This window comes from Artemia sp. Qi Xiang Cuo, chromosome 15, assembly GCF_049724085.1.
Source record: "Artemia sp. Qi Xiang Cuo chromosome 15, ASM4972408v1, whole genome shotgun sequence".
Classification (NCBI taxonomy): domain Eukaryota; kingdom Metazoa; phylum Arthropoda; class Branchiopoda; order Anostraca; family Artemiidae; genus Artemia; species Artemia sp. Qi Xiang Cuo.
The window spans coordinates 24884652-24902285 of record NC_142808.1 but is presented as its reverse complement, the minus strand read 5'-3'; the positions used below and the strand labels follow the sequence as shown (position 1 = coordinate 24902285).

The 17634-nt window shown below is 35.2% G+C and overlaps 1 long non-coding RNA gene across 4 annotated transcripts in view; it reads left to right on the top strand.

Annotated features, from left to right (window-relative positions):
• LOC148943482 (uncharacterized) overlaps positions 1 to 17634 on the top strand; it is a 160209-nt gene that overhangs the window by 84724 nt on the left and 57851 nt on the right. The gene's annotated exons all lie outside the window — the stretch shown is intronic.

Genomic DNA, 17634 nt, shown 5'->3' with positions numbered 1-17634 from the left:
GTTCTAATTAAACGACCTTGTGTTTCAGGAGTCCTTCATATGGAATTTGGAAAAAATTCAAACTTTAGCGTAAAGACCGATGTGTTGAGGAGGGGCAGCCCCTTTCATATACGTAATAATTTCTGTTCGTTTTAAACTTTAATGTTGCTCCTTACTTTCTGTAGAAGAAACTTGTTTTTTGTTTAATTTCTGATCGTTTCCTAAATAATGTCAGGAAATCTGGCCCCACCTCCAAGGAGAAATCTCCCTCCCCACGGAAATGTCCTCTAGGTAATTTAATCTCGGTGAATATTTGCTCCTGACAATTACCCTTAACAACTCCACGCGCAAAATTGAGACGGAAAAGAGAAAGCAAGACATATAAAAATAATTTTATTTATGAATTCTGGCAATTCCCCGAGTGTATAATTTCCCCTGATAAGTTCATCCCCTGGAAACCTCCCTCCACATGGAAAGTTCCCTTGTGAAAAAAAAACAGCAGAAAATTCTCCCCATACGAAAATGTATAAATACTTCCCAATAACAAATACTATGCGTAGAAAATGGAGAAACTTTATAACTTAAAGATCTTTTACCTGGGACTGTGTGCGTGTGTGTGGGAGGGGGTTCAAGTTGCATCCAAAGGCATAATTATTTGGTATTTCAATTATGATAAACAAAATGCCTATCTCAAAATTTTAATCAGACGATTTTAGGGAAAAAAGGGTAGGGTAGGGGGCTTAGTTGCCCTACAATCTTTTTGGTCACCTATAAAGGGCAATAGAACTTTAAATTTCCGTTCAAATGAGCCCCTTTGTGAAACTCAAGGACCACTGGGTCGAACCGATCACCTCTGAAAAAAAAAAAAAAAAAAAAAAAAAAAAAAAAAAAAAAAAAAAAAAACAACAAATACACAAGCATCCGTGATCTTTCTTCTGGCAAAAAACAAACAAAATTGAACATTTTTGCAGATAAGAGCTTGAAACCTCTACAGTAGGTTTTTCTGATACGCTGAATCTGATGGTATGATCTTCATTAAGATTCTGCGACTTTTAGGGGGTGTTTACACCTTTTTTCAATAATCAGGCAAATTTTTTCAGGCTCGTAGCCTTTAATGGGTAAGACTAAACTTAATGAAACTTATAAATTGGGAATTAGCATAATATTCTTTTGATATATCTATTGGTATTAAAATTCCATTTGTTAAAGTTTCGGTTAGTATTGAGCCAGGCCGCTCCTTACTTATAGTTCGTTACCACGAACTGGTTGATACTTGTTAAGGTAATCTTTTTTTTAATATTAATTAAAAAAAACTTTCCAGCAGATACAAATACCTGATAAAATTCAAACTCAAAACGACCAGAAATTACTATTAGAGAATAAAAGAAACCCAAAACGAACAGAAATTAAATAAACAATCATAGCAAAACACACAACAAGTAATAATACAAATGAATACTACTACTACTACAACTAAAAACTCACCGCAGTACCAAGCCGCCTAAGGCAAACAAAGCTACGCACGCTCCTCCTCCACCCCGATCTGTTCAAAGCTTTCCTTTTTACACCCACCAAAGAAATTACCATTTCATTTAAATCTTTCTTTATGACGTCCTCCCACCCCAGACGGGGACGACCTGCTTTCTGTTTAGCACTAGACTGTTAGCTAGAGATAACAGTTATCAACGATATTTTATTTTTTATTCACGCAATGGTCCCTAGCCCCTCGATCTCTCTTTCACTATGGCCCTAGCTCACGACGCCGAGCGACGAAGTTCGCATTGCTTGTAATTTGGCAGCCGGTTACTTAGCCGTATGCCCGAATCAGTCTTCACACACCTTCTGAAAAAAATACCCAGCAAAACTTAGTCCGCTTTTCGGAGCGTCCATGCTTCAGAGCCATATTTGACCACTGTCATCACTGCAGCTTCTAATATTCTAATCTTGGTTTGCAGACTTATCTTCCTATTCGTCCAAACTTTTTTTAACTGTGAAGAATCACCCTGAGCCTTGACTACTCTACTTTTGATATCTTCACTGCTCCCACCATCTTTACTAATAATACTACCAGGGTAAGTGAACCTGCCCACCTGATCAATCTTTTCATTACCCAACGTCACCTCTTCATCTTCACTTATTCCTAGTCTTAGTGATTTAGTCTTCCTAACATTAATTTTCAAACCAATTCTAGCACCCTGAACTCGCAAAAACTCTAAAACTTCATTCATTTTGCTCACACTTTCATCTAGGATGCTTAAATCATCAGCCTGATCCAGGTCCAGGAGACTTTTTCCTCCCCATTTGATTCCGTGGTCTCTTATTGCCTTTCCTGAATGAATGAATAAATAAATCTAAAAGCGAGTAATGCTTAGATTGAACATGAAAATCATGCTTACAACGAAAAAAAATATTTTGCTATTGAAGTATAAATGAAACTTAAAACGAACAGATATTAAATAAACAATCAATGCAAAAAATACATTAGATACTAATGTAAACGAATAAGTAAATCTGAAAACGAGTGAAACTAAAACTGAATATGGAAATCAAGCTTGAAACGAAAAAAAATCGCTACAAACAAGAGTTTGGGTATCGCCTCCTCTTGTCACTGTAAAAGTCAAAACCTATTGCGTCATTGGTGCTTTACTGAAAACCTATTTTATTACAAATATTTTCTTTTGTACTTAATATTGAAAATAAACATTAAAATTATAGTAAATTTCTGAACTGCTGAGCTTTCAGTAATTAATATCATTATACATCAAATATTCTGTTTAATTTATTAGTTCTTTCTAAAATTTCTTCAAGACGAATATAATTTCACTACAAACAAGAGTTTGGATACTGCCCCATTCCTTAAATGTAAATAATAACCAAAAGCCTAATGCGTCATTGGCGCTTAACTGAAAACGAACTATATTACAAATATTTTCTTTTCCAGTTCTTACAGCACTGAAAATAAAATTAAATTACAGTGAAATAAATTCTTGAACTGAGGGATCTTTCAACAATTAATATCATACATCAAATATTCAATTTGATGTTGTTTATACTTTCCAAGACTGTTCAAGACGCATATAGTTTTCAGTAAAGCGCCAATGACTTTTACAGTGAGAGAAGGAGGCGATACCCAAACTCTTGTTTGTATTGATTTTTGTTCGTTTCAAGCTTGATTTGCATATTCAATTTAAGTTTCACTCGTTTTAAGATCTATTTATTCATTTACATTAACATCTATTGTATGTTTGTTTGCATTGATTGTTTATTTAATTTCTGTTATTTTTAAGTTTCATTTATACCTCAATAGCAGAATATTTTTTTCGTTTTAAGCTTGACTTTCATATTCAATCTAAGCATTACTCGCTTTAAGATCTATTCATTCATTTATATTATTACTTGTTGTGTGTTTTTTGCTATGATTGTTTATGTAACTTCTGTTCGTTTTGGGTTTCATTTATTCTTTAATAGTAATTTCTGGTCATTTTGAGTTTGAATGGCGTGAGGGTCTGGTCGTTTTGAGGCGTGAGGGTGGGAGGGGCTAGTTGCCCTCCGATATTTTTTTACCCTGAGAGAATGAACTAGAATTTTTAATTTCCATTCAAACACGCCATCTCTGAAGCTTATAGGAGCATCCCTTTCATAAGAACCATATACTGCCCCAGGATATAGCTTACAGTACCTGCCCTCGGGGTCCTGGGGGGGAGTTGTGTTGACACCGGATTTTTTTTTATCTGACCTTTGAACTATTGAAAAAAAGTGGCTATCTCATTGTACCGGATGGGTTTGGGGAAAAAGGGCATTGGGGGCTAGGGGCCCTCCGATCTGTTTTGAATCTTAAAAATTGGGCTAAAACTTTCAATTTATATTCAAATCAGTCCTCTCTGAGGTTTATACGAGCAACCCTTCCATAAGAACCATATATGTCCCCAGGGCATAACTTGCAACGCCTGCCCCCGGGCACTGGGTGGTTTCGTTGACACCGGAGTTTTTTTTATCTGACCTGTGAATTATTTTTAACAAAATGGCTATCTCAAAATTTTTATCAGATGCATTTGGGGGAAAAGGGGCGTGGTTGGGGATAGTTTCCCTCTGATCTCTTTTGACTCTTAAAAACTGAATTATAACTTTCAATTTTCAATCAAATGAGTCCTCTCGGAAGTTTATACGAGGTTTCATTCCAAAACAACTGTATAGGCCCTCTTGGCCTAACTTACAACGCTTACCCTGGGCCCTGAAGGATTGTGCCGACCCCGAAGATTTTATTATATAAACGTTGATCCCTTTTAAAAAAAATGGCTCTCTCAGAGTGCTTATCGGATGGGTTTGAAAAACATAGGACGTGGAGAGGGGGGGCTAGTTGCCCTCCGATTTGTTTTGACATAGGAGTTTTTCTTATCTGACCTTTGAACTATTTTTAACGAGATGGCTATACGTAAAGGAGTTTTTGTTATATGATCTTTGAACTATTTCTAACAAAATGGCTATCTCAAATTTGTTATCAGATGTATTTGGGGAAAAAGGGCTTGGGGGGCTAGTTGCCCTTCGGTCACTTTTGACTCTTAAAAAGGGCACTAGAATTCTCGATTTCGAATCGAATGAACCCCCCTTTTAATTTTATACGACGACCCCTTCTATATGAAGTGCCTCTGGGGAAAAAAAGTTTATACGAGCATCCCTTCCATAACAACCATATATGCCCCCAGGGCATAACTTCATAACTTACAACGCCTTCCCTCGGGCCCTGGTTGGCTATGTAGACACCGGAGTTCTAAAATTTGAACTATTTTTAACAAAACTTCTATCTAAAAAAATTTATCTTATGCATTTAGGGCGTGGAGGGGGGGGGGGTGGGCTAGTTGCCCTCCGATCTATTTTGACTCTTAAAAAGTGAACAATAACATTCAATTTCCAATCAAATGAGCCCTCTCCGAAGTTTATATGAGCATCCCTTCCGTAAGAACTATATATGCCGCCAGAGCATTACTTATAGCAACCCTGGGGGGTGGGGGTTGCTTCAACACAGGATTTTTTCTTACCTGACCTTTGAACTATTTTTAATGAAATGGCTATTTAAAAATTTTATTGGATGGGTTTGGGGGAAAAGGGCGTGGGGGTGGCTAGTTGCCCTTAAATCTCCTGAATCTTAAAAAGTGAACTAGAACTTCCAATTTCCAATCAAATGAGCCCTCTATGAAATTTTTACGAGCATCCCTTTCTTAAGAACAATACATGTCTTTAGGCCATAAATTAGAACGCCTTCCCCCGGGCCCTGGGGGGTTATATTGACACCGGAGTTTTTCTTAACCGACCTTTGAACTGTTTTTAACAAAATGGCTTTCTCAAAATTTTCATCATATTGGTTTGGAAAAAAAGACGTGGGGGGGGGGGCTAGTTGCCCTATGATCTCTTTTGACTATGAAAAAGTGAGCTCGAACTTTCAATTTTCCAATGAAATGAGCCCTCTCTGAAGTTCATACGAGCATCCCTTGCATAAGAACCACCTATGCCCCAGGGAATAACTTACAACGCCTGCCCTCGGGCCCTGGGGGGTTGTGTAGACACCTGATTTTTAATTATCTGACTTTTGAACAATTTTTAACTTAATGGCTATCTCAAAATTTTTATCGGATACTACTACTACTACTAATAACAACTCACCGCAGCACCAAGCCGCCTGAGGCCAACACAGCTACGCACGCTCCTCCTCCACCCTTATCTCTTGAAAACCTTCCTTTTTACACCCTCCCACGAAGTTTCCATGTTCTTTAAATCTTTTCTTATGACGTCCTCCCACCCCAGGCGGGCACAACCTGCTTTTCGTTTAGCCATAGATGGTTGGCCAAAAATAACAAAGCTCGACAATCAGGCATCCTTCATCCACTGAACATGCCCTATCCTCCTAAACGTTTCTTTGACTATAGGCCGAGACAGTGGTATTGAACCACATTTATCGGACACATTTGGGGAAAAGGGGTGTGTGGGGGGAGGGGCTAGTTGCCCTCTAATCTCTTTTGACTCTCAAAAACTGAACTAGAACTTTCAATTTCCAATCACATGAGCCCTCTCTGAATTTTTTAAGTGCATACCTTCCATAAGAACCATATATCCCCCCACGGCATAGTGGAAAATATGGGCATATTACAGCTTGTTAAAACTGGTATCATGCAAAGAGTCCGTATTTGTGCAATAAGATGTCAAATTTTACTCCCTCCCCTCCCCACTTAGCTACCAATTTCATAGCGCAAAGGTGAACATGTTAAACCTTGTCTGAACCAGAATATTTCAGTTATTGAAAATGTTGGTGCAAAAAGGAGCTGTATCCAACCTGCGGACTTTTTTCTTACAAAATAAACTGGGTCTTGACTTAGAGTAAAAAACAAGGCAAGACGTCATTTAGTACAAAAACGAGCTAAGTCAAACATTTGGACTTACCCGGTGCAAAACGAACATAAATCTTAAGCCAGCTCAATAATTAGCTAAATTCTGAATCGGTACAAAAACTAGCGAAGTCTTGATTCAATGCTGCAACTAAGTGCCACTAGGTTAAAGCACCTTTTTATGGAGCTCAAAGTTAATCTTGGATTTTTCGACGTTTTAAGTTTAACTTGATCTTTCACTTTAATTTCTATTGTGTTCAGTCTCATTTATTCATTCATAGTCGTTTGCATTCCTTCCACACAATGATTAAATGAAAAAAAAACATTGTTATGAGACGAAGTTCCTTTGATCTTAAAAAAAAATTGTGTTTCAGGAGTCGTTCATTAAGTATTAGGACAAAAAGTCAAACATTAGCGTAAAGAGCAAAGTATTGAGTACGTCACCCCTCCTCTTTACCCCTCCATCCATATAGAATAATTTCTATTCGATTTAAGTTGCTCCTTACCTTCAGTTGAAAAAACATTGCTTTTTTTATTTAATTTCAGATCGTTTTTCAAATAATACAGTGGAATCCACCTCTCCTCTCCGTGAAAAATTCCTCCCTCAGTAAAATGTCTCCATGGAAATTTTCTCCTGTTTTGATACTCCTCACACTGGGACAATAACATCCTCGCTAAGAATTCCCCCCTGAAAGTATCTTGTGAACAATTCAACCTGGAAAATTATCCTTAGCCTATTTTCATTTGAAAAACAACTTTTATTCCATTTTTGAAATCATTCCTAAAATTACCCCTCCGTGGAAAATTTACAATGGAAACTCCCCTTCCCCCAATAGACAGTTTTTCCCGAAGAAAATTCTTCCATGGAAAATTCCTCCATGGATAATTTCTTCCGTGGAAAATTCCCCCATAAATAGTTTTTCCCATAGAAAATCCCCAATGGAAAAATCCCCAGACAATTCCAGCCCCTTTGAAAATTTTCCCAGGACAATTTCCCTAGAGCATCACATGTAAAATTGAGTCGCCAAAGAGAAGGTAGATAAAAATAATTTTGAATTGGATCGTTCTCAAAAATCATAAGAAGAAGAACAGCTTGATTTTTTCTGGAATTCTACCAAATTCCACCGTGTATAATTTTGCCTAGAATGTTAATCATCAGTACAGCCCCCTCCCTGCCAAAAAAATCTCTCTTCCCGAAAAATATATGTTTCGTTCTCAATAAGAAATACTATATGTAAACAATAGGACTTTTAGTTTTTGTTCGAATGAACCCTCTCCCGATCTTCAAGGACCATTGGCTCGATACGACTACCTAGTTCACCTGGACGTGTGTTCAAAAAATAAACACACGTCCGTGATCTTTGCTCTGGTAAACAATACAGAATTCCTCATTTTTGCAGATGGGGGCTTGAAAATTCTACTGCAGAGTTCTACGACACATGCAATTTGATGGGGTAATTTTCATTAAGATTAATTTATTTATTGGGGGTGTTTCCTCCCTTTTTCTAAAATTTCACAAATTTTCTCTAGCTCCTACCTTTTAACGGCTCAATTAATTTTATATATTTGGCTTAGCCAATTGGCGTGAACTTATAAGAATCGTTGTCCGTCAAAATTGTTATGTTATCACAATTGTTAAGTTCGCAAAATTATATCTTTTACAGTTTCGGTAACTTGGGCTGAGTCGTGTCGGACTTACAGTTCGTTCCCACAAACTATTTGATTTTACAATTACATGAATTTGTTTCTACTTAACTTAAGTTTTAATATCGCTCTTAACTTTTCTTTATAAACTGTTTTTGGAAGAATATTTTTCAAATTCAAAAAGAAAAAAGAAAAAATCACATTCAAAGACAACGCGCTTCAAAATCTTAACAAACATCCAAAGGGAAAAAAGTAGTCGTGGCTACAATAAATTCAAGAATTTTCGAATCCCTCTCAGAGAAAAATGTTTTCCATAGGGATGTAAAAACTTCAGAAACTGTTCATTCTAAGTTTCCATGACGGGTTTTTCCAAATCCCAACGGAATATAAAAGTCGCATGAATATATTGAATACCGTGTGGTCTGTTAAAAACCTGAAGTTGAAATAACTATTTGGTATTCATGCTGTAAAACCAGCTTCCTTTCTATATTCATTGCAAAATGGTTTTTATGAGAGGGAATTTTTGCGAATATTTTACAGTGGCCATAAAAGTATAACTTTTGCAAAAACGTCAAATTTTGCATTACAATGAGGTATATGGACGGAAGAAGAAAAGTAATAAATAAATCCCTTCTTTCAACCTGTGTTTTATATTGTCAGGCTCTCTTACGGTAATCTAACAATGAAAAATGCTAATTTAAGACTGTGAAATTCAGTAGACAGCCTCTGATGACGGAGCCGTACGGCATATTTTAATTTGAAGTTTGAATCTTCGTTTTACAAGTTTTATTATGTTGCTTGATGAACTATGTTCGTAATTTTTAAGCAGCCATATATAACTGTTAATTAGAATTTATTTTGTATTATTATTATTAAACAAAAAAAGAATCGCTCGAGGCCTATTACCCACAAGAGAACTGCTTGAATGAACAGTTCTAAAAATATAGTTAAGCGTACCACAAGTTTATTATTTAAAATGTGGAATGCTGCCTCACGTTAAATAAAATAAGAATAATAAATACAATAAAATAAAAACATTAATTAATTTTGTACTGTAACTAACCAAAAATTCAATATTAAATAGAGTTTTAAAAGTTCAGTGCTTATCTTCTTGATCACAAAGAATATGGAAAAACTAAGATGGACTTTAAGGAAAACTAAAACTAATTTTTAGGCAATTGTTATTTTAGGCAAATTAATTAAAGTTATTGATTACTTTCAAATGTACAAAGCAATAACCACGTTCAGATTTAAAATGCGATGCAAAATAAATCTCTCGTGACAACCGTTAACATTCTATCATGATTAAAAAAATAGACTGAGCTTGACCGAACAAACTTTGAATGTTTTACTACCAGATTTGTCAACCAATTTTCAGTTCAAAAAGGAGTTGGTGTTTAACTTGACATTTAGTTTCTATATCTTTCGAAGTCGAAGTTATTTCAGTACTTAAGTAATATATTTCTCTAAGAAAGCTACTATCAGCCGAAACCTTGAAGTAATGACAAAAATGTCAAGCCCTACAATATTTTAGTTTTTTTTATTGCGTTTTCTATACATTGTTATACTAAACAGATTTTATTACAAAGTTTCTGTTTTAGTGAAGCTGTTAATCTAAATAGTAGCAATACAAGTTTCCAATTATGCTTGTACTTGTCTCTTATTTGTGAAGAAAATAACTTTGGGAGGGATCTTGCGAATTAACCAAATGGAGTCTTTGTAAGTAAAGACAATATTTTTAGTTGGGTTATATCGAATTTTTCATGGTCCAAATTCTGAGTCTGTACTGAAGTTTCTCGTATTTCCTGTTAAGCTATTAAAATAAAGTGTTTTAACTTTGGCTTAAAAAGTTGGAATGAAAGAAAGGGCTCACCAGGAAGTTTTTGAACTGTAAATGTGGCAAAATGCAAATTCTTAACCGTAAAGTTAGTTTGGCATTTTTAGCAACAGATGGTAAAAGTCGGCAGTTTTGGATATTTTATTTAAGTTTAGAAAATAAATTCTTGCAAATTTAAGAGTTTCCCAAGACAATTCTTAGATTGTACTAAATTTACAAAATAGATTATTTTAAGTCCTTATCAATTTTATCAAATTAAATTAAATCCAAAAAATCATTTTTTTTCTTTAACTGGTAAATTTACCAATTCTACTTCACTTTCTTTTTTCTCGATTAATTTGTATGCTACATTAAGTAATACATTATGCTACATTAAAATAGATAAAGCTGTTTGATTATGGTTTCAATAAGAATTTAAATAAAAAACTGGTTTTTTCAGCTGAAACTAAGGAACAACATTAAAAATTAAAACGAAAAAAAAGGTATATTTCGGGGCTGTCCCTTCCTTAACCCTCGCTCTTCACGCAAAAGTTTTAAAGCTCTTCAGAAATACTTCTGATTCCAATTCAACGGCCATTGCACTTGAGCAGGCTTTCTTAAAGAATTGTGACAAACAGTCTAGCTTTAATGTAAAGAAAGGCAGGTGAGTAAGGGGTAATTTCCCTCACTTACAAAATATTTCCAGTTCGTTTGACCTCTATAGTAGGCCGTTTGACCTCTATAGTGACCCAGTTCGTAAAACCTCTATAGTAGGGTTCTCTGATATGCTGAATCTGACAGTGTGATTTTCATTAGTATCACTTTAAATTTTGGGGGTATTTTCCACTTTCTCAAAAATCAGGCATGATTTCTAAAGTTCGTAGATCGTGATGGGTAACACTAAACTTAATAAATTTATATAATTGGAATCGGCATAAAAATTCAATTCTTTTTATGAACGTATTGTTAACAGAATTATGGTTTTTCTCTTAACTAAGTAAGTTTGACTCTTTCTCACAACTCTATTTCTCAAAACAATAAAAAACTTTGCGTAAAGAGCGTGGCGTTGAGGAGGCGACAGCCCCTTTCATATACGGAATAATTTCTGTTCGTTTTCAATTTTAATGTTGCTCCTTATTTTCAGTTAAAAAAAAAATTTTTTTTTATTTAATTCAAACTTAGGCAAAAAAGGATGGAAACTGCTATGAATGAATAAATGAGACCCAAATCGAAAAGAGATTGCAAGGAGTAGTCAAGTTAAACGCAAAACAACCAGAAATTACCACAAACAGGAGTAGGGCTATAGCTCGCTAAGTCATGTAAAGACCCAAGTGTCATTTGAACTCTACTGAAAACAATTTTTATTTCGAGCAGTGTGATTCTGTTTGTCATAATATTAAAAACAACACAAAAAAAATGATGTCTAAAGGCTAATTACGGCTTACGAATAAAACTACTGCTTCCTGTCCCCTTCCCTCCCTCTCGAAACCTCTAAATGGCATGAATATCATTTGCTTTTCATTGGAAACGATATGTGGGACTTTAATTTACCAACATATCAGCAACAACACCAAAATGAAACTAAAAAAGCAAGCAAACACCATACAAACTGAGAAAAAAATTGAAAAAAAAAAAAAAAATAGACTGATTGTTTAACATTATGTAATGATATTCATTCGTGAAAGCTTCCGCAATTTAGATTTTTAGCAATTTAGCAATTTAGATTAATACCACAAAGAGAGAGTATTCACAACATGTTTTACTTTCAATAAAGTACTAATGACGTTCTGGCCTTTGGAGGGCTTAGGTTATTTTCTTTTCAAAATTTGTGTGTTTTTTTTTGTCGCAATGTCAACAACAACCACAGAAAAAAAGAAAAGATTCACAATAACAAGAAAGATTACTTAAAAAAAGTAATGGCAGTAGACTGTTTGTTTAATATATAATGATATTCATTCACAGATGGCTGGAAGTCTTAGCAGTTTCTGATTTTTTTTTTTTTTTTAAGCTATAAAAGAGATGTGGCTTAAAATTTACTTTATTTGAGTAGAATACGAATGACATCCTAGCCTTCAGAAGGCTTGGGCGTGCTAGCCCAATTCCTGTTTGCAGTCATTTCTGTTCGGTTTTTGGTTCACTTAGTCATGGTTAGTTATTTATGTTTGTTTTAAGTTTGAATTATTAATTTTCTAAATTTCTGGTTTTCTATAGCTTAATGTAGCTCTGTACTTTTCTCTGAAAAACATATTTCTGGGAAAAATATTTAAATTAGTTTCTGTTCGTTTTTAATTGACGTTGCTGCTTTTCAATAATAAAAATATAGTTGTAAGGCCTTTTCGGCTTTTCTGCCTAAGAATCAAGATTTAGGCTTGGTATTTAAATTGTATTTCAACGTTCGCGACAAATTTTAACAATAGTTTTACTATAAAATTGAAGGTGGATGGGGATGGGGAATATTATTCAAAAGGATGGAAAATCTGCATAACGTTTGTCCTTCCAAAGGGCTGAAGCCGTCCTGACCCCCATCCTGTAACAACCTTGAATATAGACGAACACTGATCCATCATTTTGTTATAAAAAATTATTGTCTTATATTTTGTTGTAACTGATTTTTGTTAAATTAGTAGAATTTCGAGGTTGTTTACTAAAAAAATTATGTTTTGTTGTTTAAAAAAATGTTTTTGTTTGCAAAAAGAAAACTAAAATAGGACGTCAAGAATCAATACAACCAGATTTGTTTCCTAATTGATCCTCTCTTAGTTAAAAAAAAAAAAAAAAAAATTCATAATGAGAATCAATGTACTCAATACTCCTCAACCTCCTCTATGCTAGTGAGTGCTGAAAAATGAACCAGCAGCACAAAATAGGAATTCTTACATCCGAAAATGTTTGCCTGAGAAGAATTCTAAATATAAGCTGACAACAAAGAGTCAGCGATTGAGCTGTTACTGCTGTTCCAAGGATGAACAGGTGCACATATTTGGGACGTGTTCTTCACATGCAAAAAGCCTCCTTTCTCGGACAGCTCATGATTGGATACAAGAAGACCAAAGAAGAAGAGGTCGTCAAAAGGCGCCTAACAACAAACTTGTGACCAAAACCTAAGGATGACTGAGACATCATTAGTACCAGAATGGGAAGACTTTGCCGCTGTGACATAGCTTTGGAACGATTGCACAGGCTTCGCTGACGGATCTAAGTGACTCTGGAGGATCTAAGCTCTAAGTGGGTAAGTAGGTCAATGTAGTCACATTTTTCATCCAAAATTTTTTGTCTTTGAAAAGCTACCCTTTCTCCCCCTAAGCCAAATATTCAAAATGTTCTTGACCCCCCCCCCATCTCGTTCAATAGTCCCTCAAAGTATCAACAACACCGCTTATGGCTTAAGCCTTCAGCCGTTAATTTCCTTTTTTGAGATATTCCAGACATGGTATTTCGATAACCTGGATGCACATAGTGTCTTTGGCTTAGCTCTACCTTTTCCTAATATTCATAATTCATGTTCCACTCCCCCCCCCCCCCCCTCAACATTCCCTGGAAGTTTTAATCTAAGAGCCCGAGTTGTTCCCAAGATATTGTATATACACCATTGTCACAACCTGGCAGCATATAGAGTGTTTTGATTTTTAGACGGTATTTTGATCTAAATTTGAGACGAAAATAGTTTAGCCCCTTCCCCTTACACCGACACTGAATTTGTCTTCCAAGATATTGTTGTCATACTATGCTGATGAACTGGATTTACATAATGTCTTTCGATTTACCTCTGACCCCAAATCAAAGTTAATATCTCACTTACACCCCCCACACACACACCGTACCTCTAATATTTCCTTAAATTTTCAACTTGATCCGAAGCCGATAACTTCCGTTTCTGGAATATTATAGATAGGGTGTTGTGATAACCAGTATTATAGGATATTATAGTTCTAAAATTTATTTTAGTCTTTATGGTGAATAAAAATTATTTAACCCCTTCCTCCTCGTCCAAAATTAACTCTAGATTTTCCTGGTCCTCCCTTCCCTCCATTTTACTCAACAGTAGCCGATATTTTTAACTGCATCTCTTTGGCCGTTCCAAAGATATTGGAGACATAGTATTTGAATGAACTGGACCCACATGGTGTTTTTTATCTACCTCTGCCTCCTCTAGTCAAAATTTAAAGCCTACTTGACCCCCCCTCAAATAGTCTCTAAATGTTTTAATTTGATTTCTTAAGCTATTCCTCAGATAATATAAATCATTTGAAAAATCAAGCGCACATAGTATCTTTTGATCTACTTGGCTACGTGCGTCGTTTCAAGAGTGTATTCTGGGTAAACTATTTGTATTCTTGACATACAGAACGATCCGTATAGGAGCTCACTAGAAATACAACTAATCAGAAACAAGACATTTTGGCAAATTTCCCGCCACCCTACCCCCTACCCTCCCTCTACAAAATTTCTCTTCTCTCTAACCTGCAGAACGATTCCAGGAAGTTTCAAACCAATTACAGACAATGAAAGAATCTCCATTGTCATAAAAAAAACAACTATGTTTGGAAAACTAGCAACTTCCATAATACACGCCTTTTCCCCCAGGAACTGTGGAAGTCATATTACCCCAAGGACATACGGAACTTCCGACAATTCCGAACAAAATAGTTATCTCGGATTTTGGTCAGATGTCGTAGGGGGTAGGGGAGGGACAGCTGTCCAAAGAGGGTATGAAAGGGGGCTGGTTGCCCTCCAATTACTTTATACTCTATAAAAGGGTACTAGAACTTTCAATTTCCGATTAAGTCAGCCCTCTCTGAAATTACAACAATAACCCCTTCAATACGAAGTAGCTCGGTGAAAAATATAAATAAATAGAAGCCAATTCGCTCTTTACTTAGGCAGTGATTCTACGCTGCTTATTATCCTTTTTCTTAAGCTTTTTTTTTACAGTAGGCCTACTGGTTATAGTTGAGGAAAAGCGATAGGAGTAAGAAGAGACAACCCCCTAAGAATAAGGTTTGAAGGGAATCAAGCAATAAAATCCCTCACTAAAAAACGAGGAAATCAAGACCTGAATATTCATTTGGGACATTTGGCCCCCTTAATTGTGAACGTTTTTAATGTGTGCAGATTATTATTTTTTGTGTCTACAATAGAAAAATTAATTTAAACAATAGGGGTTGAGAAGGTCGCAGCTCCCTCATATTTAAGAGAGTCCTGGATATGATTTGAGAAGCAAACAGAGATGAAATGAGAAAAAATATTTTTCAAAATGATAGCAAAAAGTTCAATTAAAGCTTAAACCAAAGAAAATTTATTCTATATGCGTGGAAGGCTACCACTCCCTCAGCCGGCTTTCCAATATTTTCACTAAATAAAGTTCAAAAGTGTAATAAATAACTATGATGCATAAAGTACGAAAACTTTGCCTTAGAAAGCAGAAGATAAGGGGTAGTAGCACCCGTCATAAACAGGATAAACTGTGCTCGATGTCGTTGTTGATGTCGTTCTTCGGTTTAATTCATTATAAAAGTTCGTCTACAAAAAAATATTACAGAAATGGAAAAGGTCATATTAAACCTAATGCATGCAGAAATGCAGTCATATAATGGTTACTACTTACAAGAAACAGAAATAATATTAATGAATAAATGGGAACCCAAACAAAAGGAAATTAAAGTAATTTATCACACAAAACATATAAGTCAAATAAATTGCTGTGGATGAATAGCTGAAATAAAAAAAAAAAGAATTAAAATGAACAGTCAAGCCCAGGGCCATATTCAGGATTTTTTCGGGGGGAGGGGAGTGCTTACAAAAAAAACTTCAAAAACCGCATCAAAAATTTGTTTATATTCATTTTTGTTACGATTTTACGAGTCAGACAAACATTTCAGGGGGGGAGGGTCAGACCCCTAAACCCCCTTGGATACAGTCTTGGTCAAGTCGTACTTAGGTCTAGCAGAAGCTACCACAAACAAGAGAATGGTAGTGCTATTACCCCCCCCCCCCCCCATGCCGTCTAAAGGCCATAGTGGTATTTCTGCTTTACTGAAAACAAAATAGAGTTTAAAAAAAAGTTTCCTTTATCGTTGTAACACTGAAAAATAATAAAATGCCTAGACCTCCAGGTTTTAATATCCTTGTATTTTATCCAACCAATATAGTTTAATTAATAAATTTCGATCCTTACTATTTTCCATTTAAACAGATAGCTTTAAAATGTATAGGAAATAAGCTATTAAATAACATTTGGTGCCTGATTCTTTTTTGTGCGGGAGTGTCACTTCGATTCTTAAACGTGGGAAAGATCCGACTAATTGCGCATGATGTAGACATAGTACGGTAGCCTGATCACTGAGCAAAGTTTTTGAATATGTCCTGCTTCCTGAAATTCTTCCAAATGTTAATTATGTGTCCAATCAATTTGGGTTTAAACCAAATATTGGATGCCAACCTGCGCATCGAATTCTTACTTCTTTTTTAATTCAAGCACAAAAAGACGGATCTGAAGTTCATTTATGTGCGTTAGATATTTCAAAAGCTTTTGATTCGGTTTGTCACAGCCAACTATGGTATTCTCTTACCCAGCTTGGAGTGACTTCATCTGTTATATGTGTCCTTCGTTTTTGGTCCGCAAATTCGTATGTTCGATTTCGGTCAGTAGAGATCTTTTTTGGTAATATTCCTATTCTGCCTGGACTTTGGCAGGGAGGGGTTCTGTCACCATAACTTTTTAATGCTTGTTTATACACTGTGCTTTCTCGTATCTTTCCATCGTGTTTTACGGGTCTAACTAATTTATCTTATATTGCTTATGCAGATGATTTATTACTTATTAGCCGTTCAAAATTCACCCTAGCTAAGTCTACCCAGTTTGTTTCTAAACCTTTGGAAAAAATTGGCTTCGTGCTTAATGCTGAAAAATGTGAATATTTAGTTTTCAATGCTAACAACACAAGTAGTAATTTGAGTTGTAGTTCATTTTCAGTTAAGCTGGTTCCTGCGTTGCGTTGGCTCGGGATTAGTATCTGCTCTTCTATTTCAGCTATCCGTGCTAGTGCACTTGCAGATATTAAGAATAAGCTTAAAGCAGGTTATGCTAAAATTGTTCCAAATCGTGGCCGACATTCTCATAAGGCATTGGCTAAACTATATTCTACATATTGGGACCATTCCATTCTTTTTCTATCAGGTTTGCGCCCATTTTTTAATACTAGTGATATGCAGGATATTAGAGTTTTGTATTTCCGTTATTGTAAATATCTTTTTTATTTGCCTCGTTGGTATAGAAACCGTAAGAGTATTAGAATATTTAATGCAACTGATATATTGACGTCATATAATAAGTTGGACTCCAAGTTAAAAGATGAGGCCTGCAAGCGGTTGGGTCCTTTTCATCCTCTTGTGCGATTGTTTTGATTTGTATTTTTTATATTGATATTATTTTGCATGTGTTTTGTTTTTTGTATGTCTTTACTTTTTATTTTCTTTTGTTACTCCACTTTTTTATAATTGTTAGTGGGTCAAAAATAAATTATTATTATTATTATTATTGATTTGTCAATCCAAATTCCTGCTTCAATAAAGTGAACTAGATTTTGCTTTAAGATTACCAACATTTTTTTTGATTTTATTTTGGAGTCATTTATCTATTTGTTTAAAGAATTGTAAAAAATGTAAAGAAAATAGTTGAAAAAGGGTCCTTTTAAAATTGTAAAACTATTTCAAAAGTCGCAAATGTGATTATTCTAAAAAGTATATTCTTTTTCTATAATCTTTATAATTACGGTGGCTTTCCTTTTATGGCAGTGGGTGTTTTGGAGACGAAAAACC